Genomic DNA, 19,785 nt, shown 5'->3' with positions numbered 1-19,785 from the left:
ACTTCTGAAAATCAGCCAATGAAAACTCTATGGATTACAATGGTCTGATCCCCAACTGATCATGGGGATGGTGCAGACCAGGAAGCCTTTCGTTCATTGTGCATCAGGTCATCATGAGTCAGAGGCCAACCGGACGGCAGCTAACAACAAAAACACACTCACTAAGCTCTAGTCATACTGGCCTTTCTCTTTGAAGAACATGATAAGCTTATTCCCATCCCCGTTCATTCCCATGCTAGCGGCTCCCTCTTCCTAGAAATCTCAGTATTATTCCTTCTTGTTATTCAAGTTCCAGGTTGTATGGCCCTCCTTAGAGAGGCTTTTCCTAACCACTTGATCTAAGGCCACTCCAGCCCAAATCACTATCCCATCGTCCTGCTTTATGTTCTTCATAGCACTTCCCACTGCCTGAAAATACCTTGTTCATGTATCATTTACTATTGTATTATCAATTTATCCTCATTTGAATGTAACTTCCAGGAAAACTGGGACCACGTTTGCTGTAACCCTGATGCCTAGTGCGTCCAGCAGTACCTGGTACATAGCAGGTTCACGATAAATATTTGTTGAAATGAATTCATGCCTAGTGACAATGATGAAGTCGAGTACTTTAATGAAGAGCTCAGGAACACTAATTGGGATCAGAGTCAATATTAAATTTCTAGCAATATCTTATCAAGGTCTTAACTTTTCAAATAATAACTTAAGAGGAATTGATAACAAATTCTATCAACAAGATGAGCTGTGAATATTTTATATGAGAAGTTTGCATGGAATGAGTCTTAGGACATTTCTTTATATGTAGTGTTTAAAGCAAATAAGATCTCAGATGTTGTATTGCTTTTTATTTTTTAAATCAGTGTCTCAGGGAAGTAAAGAATGTATTATCAGTTAGCAAGGAATAGAGTAATTGCATTTATATTAAAATTTCTTATTGTTAAAATCCTCTGCCTATAAGTTATATAAAGAAAATTTGTGTCCAAAAAAACTCAGAATTAGAATTATCTGGAGGGCTTGTTAATAGACAGATTCCCAGCTCCACTGGACCCCCACCCCTCCCCAGAATGTCTGATTCAGTAGGTCTGGGGTGGAGTGGGGCAAGAATTTGTATTTCTAACAAGTTCCCAGGTATTGCTGTTGACACCACTGGTGCAGGAGCCACACTAAGAATCACTTATCAAGATTAATAAGTAATTAACTGTAAAAAAAAAAAAAAAAAAAGGGAAAAGGGATCCTAATAATAGGAAGATTAGTGGAAATTTTGTCATAACTTCCAGAATTATTCTACTAGCTTGTTGCTAAATTATCCAAACAAATCACTTTTTCTCTTTACATTTTATATTTTCTATTAATATACAAGGATTCTATCCCATTTGATGCCAAAACTTTCTTCTTATTTATAGGTATTTATTTAACACACTTATAGAAGTTTTCTATCAACATTCTATTCACATATTTCCTTTATTCTTCAAACGCAAATTTTTCTATTTATTTTGACAAGAACCTCTCCCAAACAATTTTCCTTTGCCGCTCACTATTCTCCTGCATTGAAGCAGTCACCAGGTCTTGAAAAAAATTCTATATTTAAAAATATTTTGCCAGAGCTTACAAAAATTACAATTAAAGCTGTTTGACATGGATGAAATAAGAACATGAAAGCCAATAAATATTACTTCCTATGCTTCTGCTCAACTCCTGGTCAGGAGTTCTGAAGTGCTGGCTTCCCCACTCATTCTTACCAGGGCGTGCAGCAGCTCCCTGATCCATCCCTCCGTTGACCAAAGACCCTTGATTTTCTAAATAAACACTCAAAGCCAACAAATCTTAGAGTCCAAAAGTCTCTTAGCGATAAAAGAATGCTACTTCCAGATAGCTATCTCAATGTAATAATCCAAAATTAACATACACATATGTTCATAGCAATATTGTTTGTAAAATTGGAAACAACCTAAGTAGAAGAACATTAAATAAAAACACACATATGGATTAGAATATTATATAACCAAAAAAAAAAAACCAAAACAAACCTGTTGCCGTCAAATCAATTCCAAGTCATAGCAACCCTATAGACCCTAGGACAGAGTAGAACTGCCCTACAGGGTTTCCAAGGGGCGGCTGGTGGATTCAAATTGCCAACCTTTTGGTTAGCAGCTTGACCTCTTAACCACTACCAGGGCTCCAGAATATTGTAGAGTCATTAAAAATTATTTGTATTCTCTTTAATCTTCCATGAATTCTCCAAATTTTTTACAAATAGTATGCAGAATTTTTGTAACCAAAATAAAATTATTATTTTAAAGACAGGGAGAATAAGTTTTTAACAAGAAGAGCTAGGTAACTTGGATCATATGTAGTGCCACTTCCTGACCAATGCAGATATCTCTTTTACAACATTCTTGAAAAATAATCACAAAACATTCATTTGCATATTTTTCAGAGATTAAGAGCTTAATATTTTATGAATGACTCCATTCACTTTTTAAAGAACTATAGTTGTAATCCACCACCTGTTTGTCTGTTTGTCCAACTGTGGTGGCTTGTGTGTTGCTGTGATACTGGAAGCTATACGACCAGTATTTCAAATACCAGCAGGATCACCGATGGTGGACAGGTTTTGGCGGAGCTTTCAGACTAAGAGAGACTAGGAAGAGAGGCCTGGTGATCTACTTCAGAAAATTAGCCAATGAAATTCATACGGATCACAACAGAATATTGTCCAATATAGCGCTGAAAGATGAGCCCCCTAGTTTGGAAGGCACTGCACAATGGCTACAACAATGAACTCAAACACGCCAGTGATCGTGAAGATGGCGCAGAGCTGGGGTAAATTTTGTTCTGTTTTCCATGGGCTCACCATGAGTTGGAGCCACTTGACAGCAACTAGCAACAACAATATAGTAGTTTTAATTTTTAGAAAATATTGAGTAAATATACTTTTCCCTGGCATATCTGCTCCTGAATCCTAGCTTTACTCTGGAGTAGACCAGGAGAGGCCTAATCATCACGTTCACATAATAGCCCTTCACATCTTTGACTACAGCTCTCGGAGTTCATGTTTCCTTGACATCCCACCACTACCATTCCCAGTACCCCCAACACATAAGAATGATTTTCTTCAGATTGAAAAACTCATTGTCGTCGAGTCGATTCCAACTCATAGTGACCCTATAGACCCTAGGAGAGAGTAGAACTGCCCCATAGGGTTTCCAAGTTGCAGCTGGTGGATTCGAACTGCCGACCTTTTGGTTAGCAGCTGTAGCACCACCAGGGAGCCTTTTCTTCAGATTACATATGTGTAATTCTTGTATCTCCTCTTTCACCGTCATGGATGCATGCCTATCGATTCTCTTTAGCTTTTTAACCTCCCTCTCAATGTATGTTGCCTGAAAGAACCCCAAACTTCATTTGCCTGAAAGAACCCCAAACTTCATGGCTAAAGTTGAAGGAGAGAGCAAGGAAGGTGATGAGAATCAAAGGAGCCGATTCCTGGGCAGGCCTCAGCATAGAAGTGAAGGCCAGCCTTCACTAAGCCCTAGGTGCAGTGGGCCGGGTCCCTGCTTAAGCCCTCTCTGCTGGGCTCTGGGCAGGGGCCTCTCCCAGCTTTGCCTTCTATGGCACCGCAGCGGCCGCTGCCAACAGTCTTGGAATGAAAGTGATCCTAAATGGAAACACACATCACAATTGCAAATCATCTCCCTCACATCTTCCTGTCACAAATAATTAAAGAAGTCCTCTACTCTAAACAAGGAGAAATTGCTCAAAGAAAGGAGAAATGTTAGATCTAAGTTTCAATTAACGTGAACACTGATTGCTATGTAGCACTCATGAGTCTCTGGTCCTTATTAAAGGTGGATATAATTAATGAAGTTTGCCCTGGGCAGTGGACCAGAGCCCAGATAATTATATTTTAGACAAATAATTTTGGCTGTGTTTTTCAGAATATGACATGCTTATTATAAATGTCAGTTCTCAGGGCCCAGCCAAGGTCTTAAGAATCAGAATTCCTGCAGTGCGAAGACTCGGCATCTGCATTTTTAACAAGTTCCTAGGTATATGTTACTCATAATAAGGTTTGAGAACCACTTTCTAAAGAAAAAGAGAGTTCTGTGAATAAAAATAATAGATATTGTCAATAAGACTGCTCTATGGGAAAATGTGCCAATACTTGTGTTTGGCAACAATATATTAGAAAATATGTGATAAGCTTGGCTTAAGGTATAACTGGTTCTGTTTGATGTTAACAAGAAACATTCTCTACAAATACTTCAAAAGTTCAATAGAAGTCCTTTTTATTTACATTATTTATAATTAGGCTGATCCAAGGAAAGATCTAAACAGTGTTATAAAAAGCAGAATGGACACCAAACATAACATGAGCATATGTGCACTCAGTAAATATTTGCTGCATGAATGGAACACTTAAATTTGCTTTATTTCCCAAATAAAAGACAAAGAAATTATTCCTCTAACCTCTCAGACTCTTCCCTTCTCAATTATCAGTTATATTCTGGCCATTTGAATACTAGCAAATGCAGCGCCTGCAATCTCTCTAAAATATTAGCTATCCCTACATTTATTCAATAAATATTTATTGGTCATGTTTTATGTGTGGGGCCTGTGCTAAATTCCAGGGAGATGAGATGAACAAAACAGACTGGGTCTCTACCTTCATGGAGTTTTCCATAACAGAGAACAAGAAAAGGTGAATTTTTTGAGAAACAAGGAAAATCTCAGCGAAAGTACAAGGAACTTAAGGCTAGGTACCAGCTTGGCATTTGACATATTTGTTTAGCTTGCAGGATGACATTATTGGGCTCCCAATGCTGTGGTTCACAAAATAATCTATATCCTCTCCAGTTACTCAGTTTACTTCACTTGGATTGGATCTTTGCACAGATCAGCAACATGTCCAAACATAATAAACAGCATTCAGTGCACATCATCTTCACTTCTTCCCTGCAATCTTGCTTCCACTCCCACCACTTCTCTGAAACATCTCCAGCCAAGGTTACCTCCATCAATCCAGTGAAAACTTTTCCGTCTTTGCCTTACTCGACTTCTTATCCCAGTTGCCGTCAAGTCTGCTCCAACTCTTTGCGACCCTGTGTGTGTCGGTGTAGAACTGTGCTCCATAGGGTTTTCGATGGTTGATTTTTGGAAGTAGATCACCAGGCTTTTCTTCCAAGGTGTCTCTGGGTGGTCTTGTACCTCCAACCTTTCGGTAGCAGCCGAACACATTAACCATTTGCACCATCTCTGTAGTTTCTTTTCCTCACTCTCTTGAAATGCTGATGTTCCCCAGGGTTCCATGTCAAGCCCACTTCTCTTCTTACTGTAGCCCTGAGTGATCTCATTACCCCACATAGCTCCACATTGGCGTAGAGCTGCCTTTCCATCTAACCAGACATCTTCCTTTCCTTGTGCAATAGCAACTCCCCTACCCTCGCAACCAGCTCTTTCTCCAATGCTCCCCATCTTGGTAAATGTCACCTCCTGTCATCCAGTTGCCTGAGGCAGATAACTAGATCTTGTTCTCCACGCCCATTCATTTACTTCAATAGGTTAAAGCCAAACATCTAAAATGTTTCTGTGTTTTCTGCCACCATTGTCTCTTAGTTCATACCCACGTAATTTCTTCCATGGATTACTCATATAGCCAGTTAACTAACTTACTCTCCTATTTCTAGGGTTTTTGTCTCTTTCTGTGTCCTTGTCTTCTTCCTGGGATGAAGTCTGTGTGTTTTTCATCTGTGTATACTCAACACCTGGCAACACACACGGAACATATAGAATGAATGAATGAGTCAATGCTTACAACGTTAATGAAAGTGCTGCCTTTTATGGGCCCCTAAAAGGAGAGTGCTATGGTATTGGTATTCATTTTGCATAAGTTATCAACACTCTCTTTTACTTTTTTGCATAACTCTATGTCCACTGGCATGTTTTAAGTCTCCTGGTTGTCTCTGATTATGTTTGTTTTCTTTGGTTGAGAGCCTTGAATTTGCCCTCTAATTTGTCTGAATTCAGCATCAGTTGTCAATAGGAGCTAACTTGAAAAAAGGCAGGGCACATAAAACTTAACACCAACTGAACTAGACTTATTGTTTCAATTAAATTACTTAATAGGGGACTTCCAGCCCTCTACGGACTCATTAGCCAACAGAGTGTTTTGAAAAACTGTCAGGAGAGAGAGATTGCAGAATTCAAGAGACATGAGTGAGTGAATATGAGAGGAATAAAACTTGAAGTCTTTCTTCATAACTTGTTCTTGTGGATGTACAATTTTCTGTATCAAACAACTCAAGAATAAACACCATTCATTAATGCAATTCTCATGCTTAGAAATAATAATATAATAATATACTTTAGTATATTGTGCTGCAAATATTTTTAGTTTGAAAACTACATAACCCTCGCAACTTTTTAATTGACATCTAAAATTTGCAGTGAATGTTATTTAAAGAATATTGCAAAGTTGATGTTTTAAAATGAAATGGTTACAATACTCTTTTTAATGTCTCCAGACGAATCTAAATAGCACAACTATTTTATGCCCTGTATTATACTTTTTAAAAAAATGCATTTAGAAATACTTCTTTAAAGGAAATTTTACATTATTTCTTTTTCTCCTTGACTTCATATTTTTATTCTAGTTCCCTCACAGATTTTTTCTTAATATAATAGGTTTTATGTTTGAAAGTCTTTTATTTTTCATCCTATTTTTTTCTGCAAGAAAATTTATATACCTATAAATCTAAACTTAATTTTTAAAAATTTTCTGAGTTCAGAAGTGTTTAAATATGTCCAGTGAATTGAGTACTCATTAGATTTAACAACAGCATTTGATCAAAATAGCATAAATATGTTACAAATTTGGTAAATAATTATTAAATATAAAGAAGTAAAATTCAACTATTTACCTCTCTTAATGAGATGCTATTTGCATTTTTTGTTGTTCATGTTTTCATGAATGAATACTGCTTATTGCTAGGAAGAGACAAGGCTCAGCAGAAATTTTCTACCTAATACATATATACATATACACATAGGCACATAGACACATATATACATATATATTTGAAAACTAATGACCGAAGACCAGACGAGTTGTGGAATGACATCAAGGACATCATATATGAAGAAAGCAAGAGGTCATTAAAAAGAAAGAAAAGACCGTAATGGATGTCAGAAGACACTCTGAAACTCCCTTTGGAATGTCGAGTAGCTAAAGCAAAAGGAAGAAATGACGAAAAGAGCTAAACAGAAGATTTCAAAGGGCAGCTCGAGAAGACAGAGTAAAGTATTATAATGACATATGCAAAGACCTGGAGATAGAAAACCAAAAGGGAAGAACACACTTGGCATTTCTCAGGCTGAAAGAACTGAAGAAAAAATTTGAACCTCAAGTTGCAATGTTGAAGGATTCTACAGGGAGAATATGAAGCGACGCAAGAAGCATCAAAAGAAGATGGAAGGAATATACAGAGTCACTGTACCAGAAAGAATTTGTCAACATTCAACCATTTCAGGAGGTAGCATGTGATCAGGAACCAATGGTACTGAAAGAAGAAGTCCAAGCTGCACTAAAGGCATTGGTGAAAAACAAGGCTCAGGAATTGACGGAATACCAGTTGAGATGTTTCAACAAATGGATACAGCACTGGAAGTGCTCACTCGTCTATGCCAAGATATTTGGAAGACAGCTACCTGGCCAGCCGACTGGAAGAGATCCATATTTATGCCTACTCCCAAGAAAGGTGATCCAACTGAAAGTGGAAATTATTGAACAATATCATTAATTTCACACACAAGTAAAATTTTGCTGAAGATCATTCAAAAGCAGCTGCAGCAGTATATCAACTGGGAACTGCCAGAAATTCAAGCCAGATTCAGAAGATGACATGGAACCAGGAATATCATTGCTGACGTCAGATGGATCCTGGTTGAATGCAGAGAATACCAGAAAGATGTTTACTTGTGTTTTATTGAGTATGCAAAGGCATTCAACTGTGTGGATAATAACAAAATTATGGATAACATTGTGAAGAATGGGAATTCCAGAACACTTAATTGTGCTCATGAGGAACATGTACATAGACCAAGAGGCAGTTGTTCAAATAGAACAAGGGGATACTGCGTGGTTTAAAGTCAGAAAAGGTGTGTGTCAGGGTTGTATCCTTTCACCATACCTATTTAATCTGTACGCTGAGCAAATAATCCAACAAGCTGGACTATATGAAGAAGAACGGGGCATCAGGATTGCAGGAAGACTCATTAACAACTTGCGTTATGCAGATGAAACAACCTTGCTTGCTGAAAGTGAAGAGGACTTGAAGCATTTACTGATGAAGATCAAAGACCACAGCCTTCAGTATGGATTACACCTCAACACAGACAAAACAAAAATCCTCACAACTGGACCAATAAGTGACTTCATGATAAATGGAGAAAAGATTGAAGTTGTCAAGGATTTTGTTTTACTTGGATCCACAATCAACACCCATGGAAGCAGCTGTCAAGAAATCAAGACACATTGCATTGGGCAAATCTGCTGCAGAAGTCCTCTTTAAAGCAAAGATGTCACCTTGAAGACTAAGGTGAGCCTGACACAAGCTATGGTGTTTTCAATTGCCTCATATGCATGCAAAAGCTGAGCGATGAATAAGGAAGACCGAAGAAGAACTGATGCCTTTGAATTGTGGTGTTGGCAAAAAATATTGAATATACCATGGACTGCCAAAAGAACGAACAAATCTGTCTTGGAAGAAGTGCAACCAGAATGCTCCTTAGAAGCAAGGATGGCTAGACTATGTTTCACAAACTTTGGACATGTTATCAGAAGGGATCAGTCCCTGGAGAAGGACATCATGCTTGGTAAAGTAGAGGGTCAGCAAAAAAGAGGAAGATCCTCAATGAGATGGATTGAGACAGTGGCTGCAACAACTTGCTCAAGCATAACAATGATTGTGAGGGTAGCCCGGGACAGGGCAGTGTTTCGTTCTGTTGTAGATGCGGTCACTATAAGTCGGAACCGACTTGACGGCACCTAACAACAACAACATATGTATATATGACATTGGTGGTTTGGTGATAGAAATCTCAACTTCCATGCTGGAGATTAGAGTTTGATTTCTGGCCAGTGCACCTCATGCACAGCCACCACCCATTTGTCAATGGAGGCTTGCATGTTGCTCTGATGCGAAACAAGTTTCAGTGGAGCTTCCAGATTAAGATAAGGATGAAAGACCTGGAGATCTACTTCCAAAAATCAGTCATGAAAATGGGCAGCTTCTGTCCAGAGGTAAGATGGGAAGGCAGAGAGGGCTAGGAGCTGGCTGAATGGACATGGGGAATCAGGGGTGGAAAGGTGGAGTGTGCTGTCACAGTATGGGGAGAGTAATTAGAGTCACGTAACAATGTATGTATAAATTTTTGTATGGGAAAAAAAATCAGTCATGAAAATCCTATGGATCGCAATGGTCTGATTTGCAACAGATTGTGGGGATGGCACAGGACCAGGGAGTGTTTCAAATAGCAAGATGATTTCAGTTTATTCTGAATGTTTCAGTGACAAAGAGTTAAATATGAAAGAACAGGTATTTGTGTAAAATAACCAGAAACCAAACTTGTTGCCATCAAGTCGATTCCAACTCATAGCAACCCTACAAGGGAGAGTAGAACTGCCCCAGAGGGTTTCCAAGGAAAGGTGGGTGGATTCGAACTGCCAATCTTTTGGTTAGCTGCCGTAGCTCTTAACCACTGCACTTAAAACCAAATTATACTATTGGCCGAATTAGAATAATACAAGGGTAAGTCAAAAAGTATTGCTACTAGGGTTCCAGTTCATCAATGCAAGGGTTTATTCCAAACAAAACATGTTTAAACATATCTCTGCCATCAGTGGGTGGCTGCAGACAAGTTCTCTCAGTAGTTCACTTGTCTTGGTCTCATTAGGGTGCCATGGAAAAAAAATGATTTTGAGGTCAGGGCTAATACCAAAGTTTTAATAAAACTCAAGTAGACATCTTCCCAAGCATTGAAGCTTTGTAACAAGTTTATGGGAATGCTGCCCCACATAAAACAACAGTTTTTAGATGGATCAAGCGTTTTAAGGAAGGTCAGGAAGACCTCAAAGATGAGCTAAGAGAGGGAAGACCATGCAGAAGGTTATAGCGACTAGTTTTTGAGATCCCAAGGGGGTAATCTTGATAGATTTTCTCAAAGGACACAGGACAATCACGGGGGCTTATTATGAAGAAGTTTTAAGTCCGCCAAAAACTGGAAATTTGCGCCAAAAATTTTTTTCCATCGCAACGCACCTGCTCATTCTTTGAGGGTAGCAAGGGCTGTCCTACGGAAATTTCACTGGGAAACCTTACCCCATCCACCCTACATCTGTGATCTTGCCCCTTCAGACTTCTTTTTGTTCCCAAAACTCAAAAAACAGTTAAAAGGAACAATATTTAGATCCCTCGAGGAAGCCACAACTGCCGTTTTGACATGGTGTAAATTGAAGAGTGCAGAATTCTTCAGGGAAGGGTTAGAGAGATGGAAACACCGCCTTCAGAAGTGTATCGACCTAGATGGAGGATATGTTGAGAAACAACAGCTTCATATTTTGATATTTTTCTTGAATAAAGGTTTCCAGGATTTTGTAGCAATACCTTTTGATTTACTCTCATATATTTAAGTGGTAAAACAGTTTCTGAATAGTGATTTGGAGGCATAGACGTTTGAGCTGTTCAATCCAGACTAACATCTGAGGGGCCTGGAGTGGTTACAGTGATGATTTGAAATAATAATTAGGTTTTGAACTGAACAGTTGCCTTTTCAGACTTAAGATTTAGTTTATTAAGAGATTTTCCACCTAAACAGAGTAAAGCCTTCCTGCAAGGTGATCCTCTTTGATGTCATGTTATTCTACAAATGTCTTCAAGGGGTCAGAAATATTAGGAAGAACTCTTCCTATTAAATTTATCAGGTCTTTATCATCTTTCTGAGTTTATTCCTAAACCAAGGTAATAACAGTAGGCTGTAGAAGTGATATATGAAAGACAATAAGGTCTTTTGGATGGATTTAATATGTGAAAAGAAAAGAGAGTCTCCAATACCCAAATAAGAATGATTTAAATACTAAAGAGCTTAAAAAAAATTGCCATTGACTTGATTCCAACTCATAGCTACCCTATAAAACAGACTAGAACTGCCCTACACAGTTTCCAAAGCTGTAAATCTTTACAGGAGCAGGCTGTCACATCATTCTCCCTCCGGTGGGCTGGTGGGTTTGAACACTAACATTTTAATTAGCAGCCAAGCACTTAATCATTGTACTACCAGGGTTCTGACTCATAAAACATGAAGTACAGAGGTAAGCAGTTCCAGGGCTGGTTAAGTCGATGGTTCAATGACAAAATCAAGAATCAAGAATCCAGTTGCTTTCCATTTTGTGTTCTATAAGGCAAATATTTAACTTTTATTCCTTGTTGGTACCCTCATGGTGGCTGTATAGCCTCAGTCATCAAATCCTTGCCTAAGGACAACCAAGGAGCCCTGGTGGCACAGTGGTTAAGCGCTCAGCTGCTAACTGGAAGGTGGTGGTTCGAACTCACCAGCGGCTCCATGGGAGAAAGATTACAGCCTTGGAAACCCTATGGGGCAGTTCTACTCTGTCCTACTGGGTCACAATTATTTGGAATCGACTCAATAGCAATGGGTTTGGTTTGGTTTGATTAAGGACAACCAAAAACTAGAACAGCAGATATTGTACCTGGCATATCTCTTTTTATGAGGGAGTAAAGCTTTTCCCAGAAGATTACCATGAGGACTTACATGACTAAATCAATCACAAGGAGAGTGGACTAACCAGTTGGCTTAAACCAATCAATTTTTAACTCCATGGGATAAAGAAGGGTCCATGAAGAACTGGGAACGCAATACCTAGACAAAATTTTGGTCTATTGGCAAGGAAGAACGGGGAGACTGGCTCTCAGGTAGGAAAGCAATAGGGTCTGCCCTAACTCTTATATTTCTGGAGAAAATTTGTGTTCTTCATTGACATAGAAACTGTCAGAGAAGGTGTAGATGAGTGGGGAAATATAAGATTTGGAATATATAGAATTTGAGGTGCCTACAGGACATCTGGGGAATGTTCGGTAGGCAGTTGGGTATACAGCCTGGGAGTCAGGCAATAGAAGAGAGTTGGTGGCTGAAGTCATAAGCATGAATGAAATTCTTAGTAAGATGTAGATAATGAGAAGATAGGAAGGTTATGAAATAAAGCCTTGGGGAACACCAACCTTTAAGAGAAAGGCAGAGAAAGAAAAATCAGGAAAGGAGATTTAAAGCCTAAATAGAAAGAAAAAGAAAAAAAATATTGTTTTTTCATGAATTCCAGGGGAAGTAAAAAGGAGGTAAACAGTTTTGCTGGGTTTGACTATTTTCTCTGTCACCATTCCTATGAACTGTCATATGACAGACAGAGTATCTTGAAGAGGAAGTGAACAGGAAAAATTAGACGGAATGCATGAGCAGAATTTTTTTTTTTTTTGCTCAAAACATCTAAGAAAGCCCTCTCTAATTCTCTGTATTAACAGACAGAAAATCTATATTCTCAGGGAAGCGGAAACTTGCTATTTCAGATATTTGCCTTGAACACGCAAGGCTGTCCTAGGAAGGGATGGGGAAGGGGTTTGTGGAGTGCAGAATCACTGTAGCAGGACTGGTCTCTTGGGCAACATCCTAAAATCTTTATTTGGAAAAAAAAAAAATTAGGCACAGCCTTATGGCTGCGGAGAACAATGCCACTGTCTATAAAATCCTTAATGGATCGCATGTAATTTCTTCCTTCCTTGCAAATAAAAGTCATGATCTTTTTCTCCCAGAGAGTTCTTGGATTAGGACTGAATTTCAGTGCCACATTCCTCATAACAGCAACATGGAACAGGGGGAAGAGAGTGCCATTAACACCATTTTACAGAGGGGAACCTGGAGCAGGAGGAGAGTGAGTCATATAGGGTCAAAGCGTGGGCAGGGCAAAGCCCAGAAACCACACTCCTGCTCCCCTGTCTGAGTGGCTGTGCCCTAGAGAGAGACAGCCGTATGTGGATGAGCTTACAGCTTGCAAAGAGCTTCCCCATCCATTTTCTTATTTAATTTAATGCCTTGCTGCCATCTTGTCTCTGTATTACATTTCCCATACTGGTTTTATCCCAATAATTTTTTTCAAAAGATTAAGAAATATGAGCACAGATACCCAAATGATACACTTGCTATCCAGAAGTCTGAGTTAAGTAATGACAGTATAATTTTTTTTTTTGGTCAAAACCCTTTTTAAGAAACATAATATAGTTTTTCCAGATGAAATTAAACATCTCCTGGAACAAAATGATAGTCAATGTTCCACTCAGGCAATGTCACTTGGAAAAATAGATGAATGAATTTGGATTTGAATCTTCTGAGTCATGTGAGGCGCTCTGGTTGTTCTTCTTTGAAATTTCAAGCCACTTTCTATTCTTCTCATGACAGCTCAGAAGATTTATAGTTAGAAATTCTTACTTTTCCTTTCCTAATATTTTAATTGCTCTCACATCAGATTAGTTGCAATCCTTCCTGTTTGGCCGTATGGCCACTGCATTTGAGCTCGCTGATCAACTTAGTTGGAATGAGAGAGATACAGATTAAAAGAATAATAAAATGCTATTTCAAAACCCTCATCCATTGCTGGTGAGAATGGAAAATAGCACAGACATTGTGGAAAACAGTTTGGCAGTTCCTCAAAAAGTTGAACATAGAACTACCATATGACCCAGCAATCCCAATCCTAGGTATAGACCCAGAAGAAGTGAAGGCTGGAACACAAACAGAAACCTGTACACCAATGTTCATTGCAGCACTTTGCACAATAGTAAAAATGTGGAAACAACCAAAATGTCCATCCACAGAAAAGAAAAAGTGATACATACATACAATGGAATATCACACAGCTAAAAGAGAAATGCCTGCCTTAGCAGGCATGAACCTTGAAAACATTGTGCTGAGTGAAATCAGTCAGTCCCAAAAGGACAAATACTGTATGAAATAAGCAAATATAGAGAAACCAAAGATTATTGGTTACCAGGGATGGGAGGGAGGGGAAAAGTGGGAGTTTTGCTTAGGGGACACTGAGTCTATGCTAATGGTGATGGAATAATTGGAAAAAGGATAGCGGTAATGGTTGCACAACTTAAAGTATGTAATCAATGTCACTAAATTATACATGTAGAAATTGCCCTCATCCATTTTGTTATTTAATGTCATGCCTTGCTGCCATCTTGTCTCAGTATTACAGTCTGTATTGTTATGTATATTTTCACTACAATTATAAAGAATGTCACTTCTATCTTTTCAGATAAGGAAAAAGTAATACATTTAGTAACACCAAGTGTTAGCAAACACGTGCAGAATCAGGGACTCACGTATTGCAGGAGAGAATCCTGGTACAAGCACTTGGAAAGCAACCTGGCAAGTTAGCCAAGCTCAAGTTGTACATATCCTGTGACCCGGCATTTCCACTTCTTGGTGTCTCGTCTAGAAAAACTCGTAACAGATGGGCATAAATAAACACACACAAAGCTGTTTAGTGCGGCACTTTTGGCAGTAGTGAACAAGTTGATGCAACCTAACTATCCCTCAGTAAGGTGAATAAATAAACTGTGCCTAAATATTCAACAGCTGAAGTAAATAGATTCCTCCTAAAAATATCCACATGTGTAAATTCTCAAACACATAGCTTTGAATAAAAAAGTTGCAAAAGAAGAATATGATACTATTTCTGTAAAGTTCAAATACACACACATACACAAAATACTAGCAGTAAAAGCAGAAATACAAATGATGTATGCCAGCTTCAGGATGGTAGTCACATCGCAGAGTGAGGATATGAGAAAGAATGGGAGGATGAAACTTTAGCTCTACCGATTTCGTTTTATTTCTTTCAAAATACAAGCAGAGATTGCAAAATGAAGATGAAAATATTACTATTGTTTTAATCTTGGTGGTGGGTATATAAATCAACCAGTTGTCATCAAGTCGATTCTGACTTATGGCGACCTCATGTGCTTCAAAGTAGAACTGTGCTCCAAAGGGTTTTCAGTGGCTGATTTTTTGGAATTACACCACCTGGCCTTTCTTCTAAGGCGCCAGTGGGTGGACTTGAACCTCACCTTTTGGTTAACAGCCAAGTACGTTAACTGTTTGCACCGGTTAGGGACTCCAGAATTACCTTAGGTCTCAGAATATGTTTCAGCCCCATCCCACTCACCTCTCCTGCACAACCCAGTACTGCCTTGACCTGGCCTCTAAACTCTGCAAGGTGACCCTCAGAAATGAGTTCATCAACTTGGCTGCACCCTTAACCTTGGGTCGTTTGCATACACCTGTATCTTTTCCTAGAAATTAGGGCGTTTCTCTTGTGGGCACTCTCCTCAGGTCTCAACGCTTCTAGGAAGGGCTGTTAGGAGGGGCCTGTTATGCTTTAGCTGTCCAGATACTAGACGACTTTGCCTGTGTGGCCTTCGTTCTGGTATCTAAAAAAGGCCAGACCTGAGGCCCTTGCTTCCACTGCCTCTCTGCACGACAACGTTGGCCAGCTCAGTCTGCCGAGGCCATCGGCATTTACGGTCCTGGCACCCCTTGCAAACTGACAACATTGTTAGGCCAGAAGGATAGTTAATAAAACCAACAGGATTTATTGACGAGTTTCTTCTGATACAAGCCAAACACAAGATGTGAGAGTAAAATAAAGCATCCTTATGCTGTCGTTACTGGCAGCTGTGACAACATTCCTGCGAGGTTAATAGTATGCTAACCATTTCTCTGAGTAACAAAGTGCTTCAGGACAGAGCAGGACTCAGGGCTAATGCAGGTCCTGGCTGGGCCACAGACGTGCACATGGCGGGTTAGGGAGCTGAAGAGGAAGGTTGTGAACATTCTCTCCCCAGGTGACTCCTACACGGAGAAGGGCCAGTGTAGTATGTGCCTTTAGCGATAGCTTGCTCGATTGCTTTCACACCGCTGCAGTAAAGAGGATACAACTTAATAGGCAAAAGACGTCTTGCCTACTTACCTGTTCTAATACTGAGATTCCAGAGTCCCTGGAAATCTTAACTGTTGCTGTGTGTGAAGGCGGAGTCCCTGGGTGGTACGAAAGGCTGACGGGCTTAACTGCCAACTGAGAGGCAACTTGCTGGCAATGGGTTTAACTAATATGCGTGAAGGGAAAAAGAAATGAGATGTCAGAAAGGAGAGAGAAGAGAAAGAGCCTGGCTTGGTCCCATGTCATTTAGCTTTCATGGGCTTCCTTTCCCTTTCCTGAAAATGGGAGGTTTGCTTTTCTTCTTAGGTTCTTGTGAGACACAACTTCTAAGGATGATTGCCAGATGTTTTAGAAATGTTTTAAAGTGTTCAAAGAATGCGTGTTGTTAATCACCACATCTAATGTCACTGACTCTTAAGAGTTTTTCCTCAAATCCATCTGAGCATGTTTTAGTTTTTTCTGTTCTCCTCAACAACAACTAGGACCTGTTGAATAAAAACATACATTTTTAAGCCTATCAAAGATGCCTGGGAAGCTGTTACCGGAACTAGGATCCGAAGACCAGGCCTGACTCTAAATCTTTCCTGGCTAGGACTTGCAAACTTTTGGTTGTGTTTACTCAGAATGTTAATAATTTCAGAAATTGCTAAAAGGGAACCAGAGTACTTTCTTTTTAAGAGCCTATGGAGATCACAAATCATTCAACAAATATAATAAGCTGTGTAAGCTGAGCGAGTCCAATGTTTTGATGTTTGTCATGAGCCTGCTGAAAATGTTATCATTTTCATATGACACTTTATGTGTGGATCTAAGGAGGCGTGAGAAAAGCCCTTTAGAATCTTGGCCTGAAAACGTCAATAATTGTATTGGACAAAATGTTTTTACAAACAAAAAACCCAAAAAACAATAAACTCTTCCTACCCCCTACTCTCAAATTTTTATTTCCTTTGCCTTATAATGTATGTATTTACCTAACACCAGTACTTTCTGTGGAGTCCCTGAGTGGTGTCAATGGTTAATGCACTGGCTGCTAACTGGAAGGTTAGAGGTTTGAGTCTACCCAGAGGCACCTCGGAAGAAAGACCTGGTGATCTACTTCCGGGAAATCAGCCACTGAAAAAACTATGGAGCGTAGTCAGAATCAACTCAACAGTGGCAACTGATTTTTTTTTTTTCCTGCATGTTGGCAGTATCATCACATGGAGAAATCTTTTTCAGAATTTTAGCCATTACTTCCTCTACAAATCCTTCCTGGGCTCCTCCTTTTCCCTATCCAGGTGGAACTGATGCTCTTTTATCGTGTCCTCACTATTCTCTCACTTTCTCCTGGGCTACTGGTGCTCATCCAAGTCACGTGAGGCAATTCTTAAACCAGGCAGATCCCAAATCCCACCCCAGCTCTACTGGTTCGGAATGGTTTTCAGTGCGCCCAGGGAATCTACACTCGAAAGCATCCAGGTGACTCAGCTGTTGCTGCTCCCGGGAGCACTGCCTACAAACACATGCCACTCTTCCCTTAGAATTTTGTGGCCCTGAATTATTTGCATGCCTTTGTCTATCTTCTTAATTATAAGCTTGCTGAAGACAATGAAACACAAACTCTTCATATTTCAGTCAACCCATATTTGTTGAATGCCTGCTATGTACCAGGCACTGTTCTCAGTGTAGGGGATACAGCAATGAACAAAACAGGTAGTCCTTCTCTCTTGGACCTTACATTCCAGTGGGGAAATCAGACAATGGAAAAATAAATAAGATATTAAATACTATATTATAAGATGATAAATAAAGTAGGGAAGAGGGAGAAAGTGGGTGCCCAGGTTGTGGCGGGGGTATACACTAGGCCTCACCAAGAAGGTGATAATTGAGCAAAGACGTGAAGATAGTGTGGGAGAGAGCCATGAAGATATCTTGGGGAGGGCTCTAAAAGTAGAATAATTCGACATATTCTAGAAACAAAAGGGTGGTCAGTGTGGCTGGAGCTGACTGGACAAGGGAGAGACAGTAGGGGAGGAGGCAGTGAGTTAAGGGTAGGGGAGAAGTAGATTTTGTAAGGGCTCGTCTAACAGTGTAAGAACTTTACCTTTGACTCTAAGGGAGATACTGGAATTTACTACAGAGCTTGGAGCCCTGGTGGTACAGTGGTTAAGGGCTCAGCGGCTAACCAAAAGGTCGGCAGTTCAAATCCACCGGCCGCTCCTTGGAAACCCTATGGGGCAGTTCTACTCTGTCCTATAGGGTCACTATGAGTCAGCGCCGACTTGACGGCACCAAACAACAACAATGATTAATCTGTCCTATAGGGTCACTATAAGTCAGAATCGACTCGATGGCAACAGGTTTGGTTTGGTTTATTATAGAGCTTAGAGTCCCTGGGCAGTGCAAACTGTTAATGAGCCCGGCTGCTGACCAAAAGGTTGGAGGTTGGAGTCCACCCAGAAGAAAGAAGTCCACCTCAGAAGAAAGACCTGGTCGTCTACTTCTGAAAACTCAGCCACTGAAAACCCTGTGGAGCACAGTTCAACTCTGACCCCCATGGGGTTGCCATGAGTTGAAAACGACTTGATGGCAACTACTTTTACTAGAGTGCTTGCTCCAGAATAACACAGTGTCCAACAATACCTGATACGCAAAGGCCTTGTGTGGCTTAGACTTAAACTAAGGGTAGTGACACCGATAAATTATTTTAACATAGATACTTTCACATAAATATTTTTAACAAAGAGGCAGCTATATTAACCAGGAGCCTCAATCACAGAGCCAGGATGCCTGGATTCAAATATTTCACTGACTGGATATGCAGTCTTGGCAGGTTACACACCCTCTCAATGCCTCAGTTTCCTCATTCATAAACGGAGAAAGTAAAAGGACTTATTTCATGGAACTCTGATAAGTTTCTACAAGAAAGGAAACTCTAAAAGTGTCTGATAGGTTTGAGCACCTGATAAACATTAGCTATTATTATTAGCATGAATCTTAGGCATTTTCTATAACAACTGGAGGAGCTTAATATATTCAGTATTAAATTTTAGTCATTTATATATGCTTATGCCTAAGTGGCACAAGTGGTTAAGCACTCAACTACTAGCCAAAAGGTTCGCATTTCAAACCACCCAGAGGCCCCTTGGAAGGCAGGCCTAGCAATCTGCTTCTGAAAGGTCACAGTCTTGAAAACCGTATGGAACAGTTCTACTCGGCACACGTGAGGTTGTCATGAGTGGACAACAACTAACAACAGCACTGCTGGATACACATACAATATTGTAACTAACACATGTAACTATATAGCATTCTGTAATACATGATTTTTACGGTGCATGTTAGGTTGTACATGTTAAAGGGATGAGAGTCTCATGCAGTCATTAAAGTGGGAAAATACACGGAGGGGTAATGAATAAACATGAATCTGATACCTATGACAACGACCATGAGTTACAGCTGTAAAAGATGAGTTCTCTCTGTTGCTGAATACTAGTGCTCCTTGAAGCTATTTAGGAAAATATAAAAATGAAATACCTGAACTAAACTGGGAAGATGTCTTTCACTTCAGCCAGACTTTGGTTTGCTTCCTATAAGACATCTTTTAGATCACATAAGAATAATGTCTCTTGGAATTTCATTTCTGCTCGACTTCTGTTATGGTTTCCTAATGCATGGACTAAAGACAGAATCCATCCAAGTGGATGACATTGGCATTGGCATAAGGCAGTTTT

This window comes from Trichechus manatus, unplaced genomic scaffold (assembly GCF_000243295.1).
Source record: "Trichechus manatus latirostris isolate Lorelei unplaced genomic scaffold, TriManLat1.0 scaffold00039, whole genome shotgun sequence".
Taxonomy (NCBI): domain Eukaryota; kingdom Metazoa; phylum Chordata; class Mammalia; order Sirenia; family Trichechidae; genus Trichechus; species Trichechus manatus.
Note: the sequence above shows the minus strand (reverse complement) of the source record.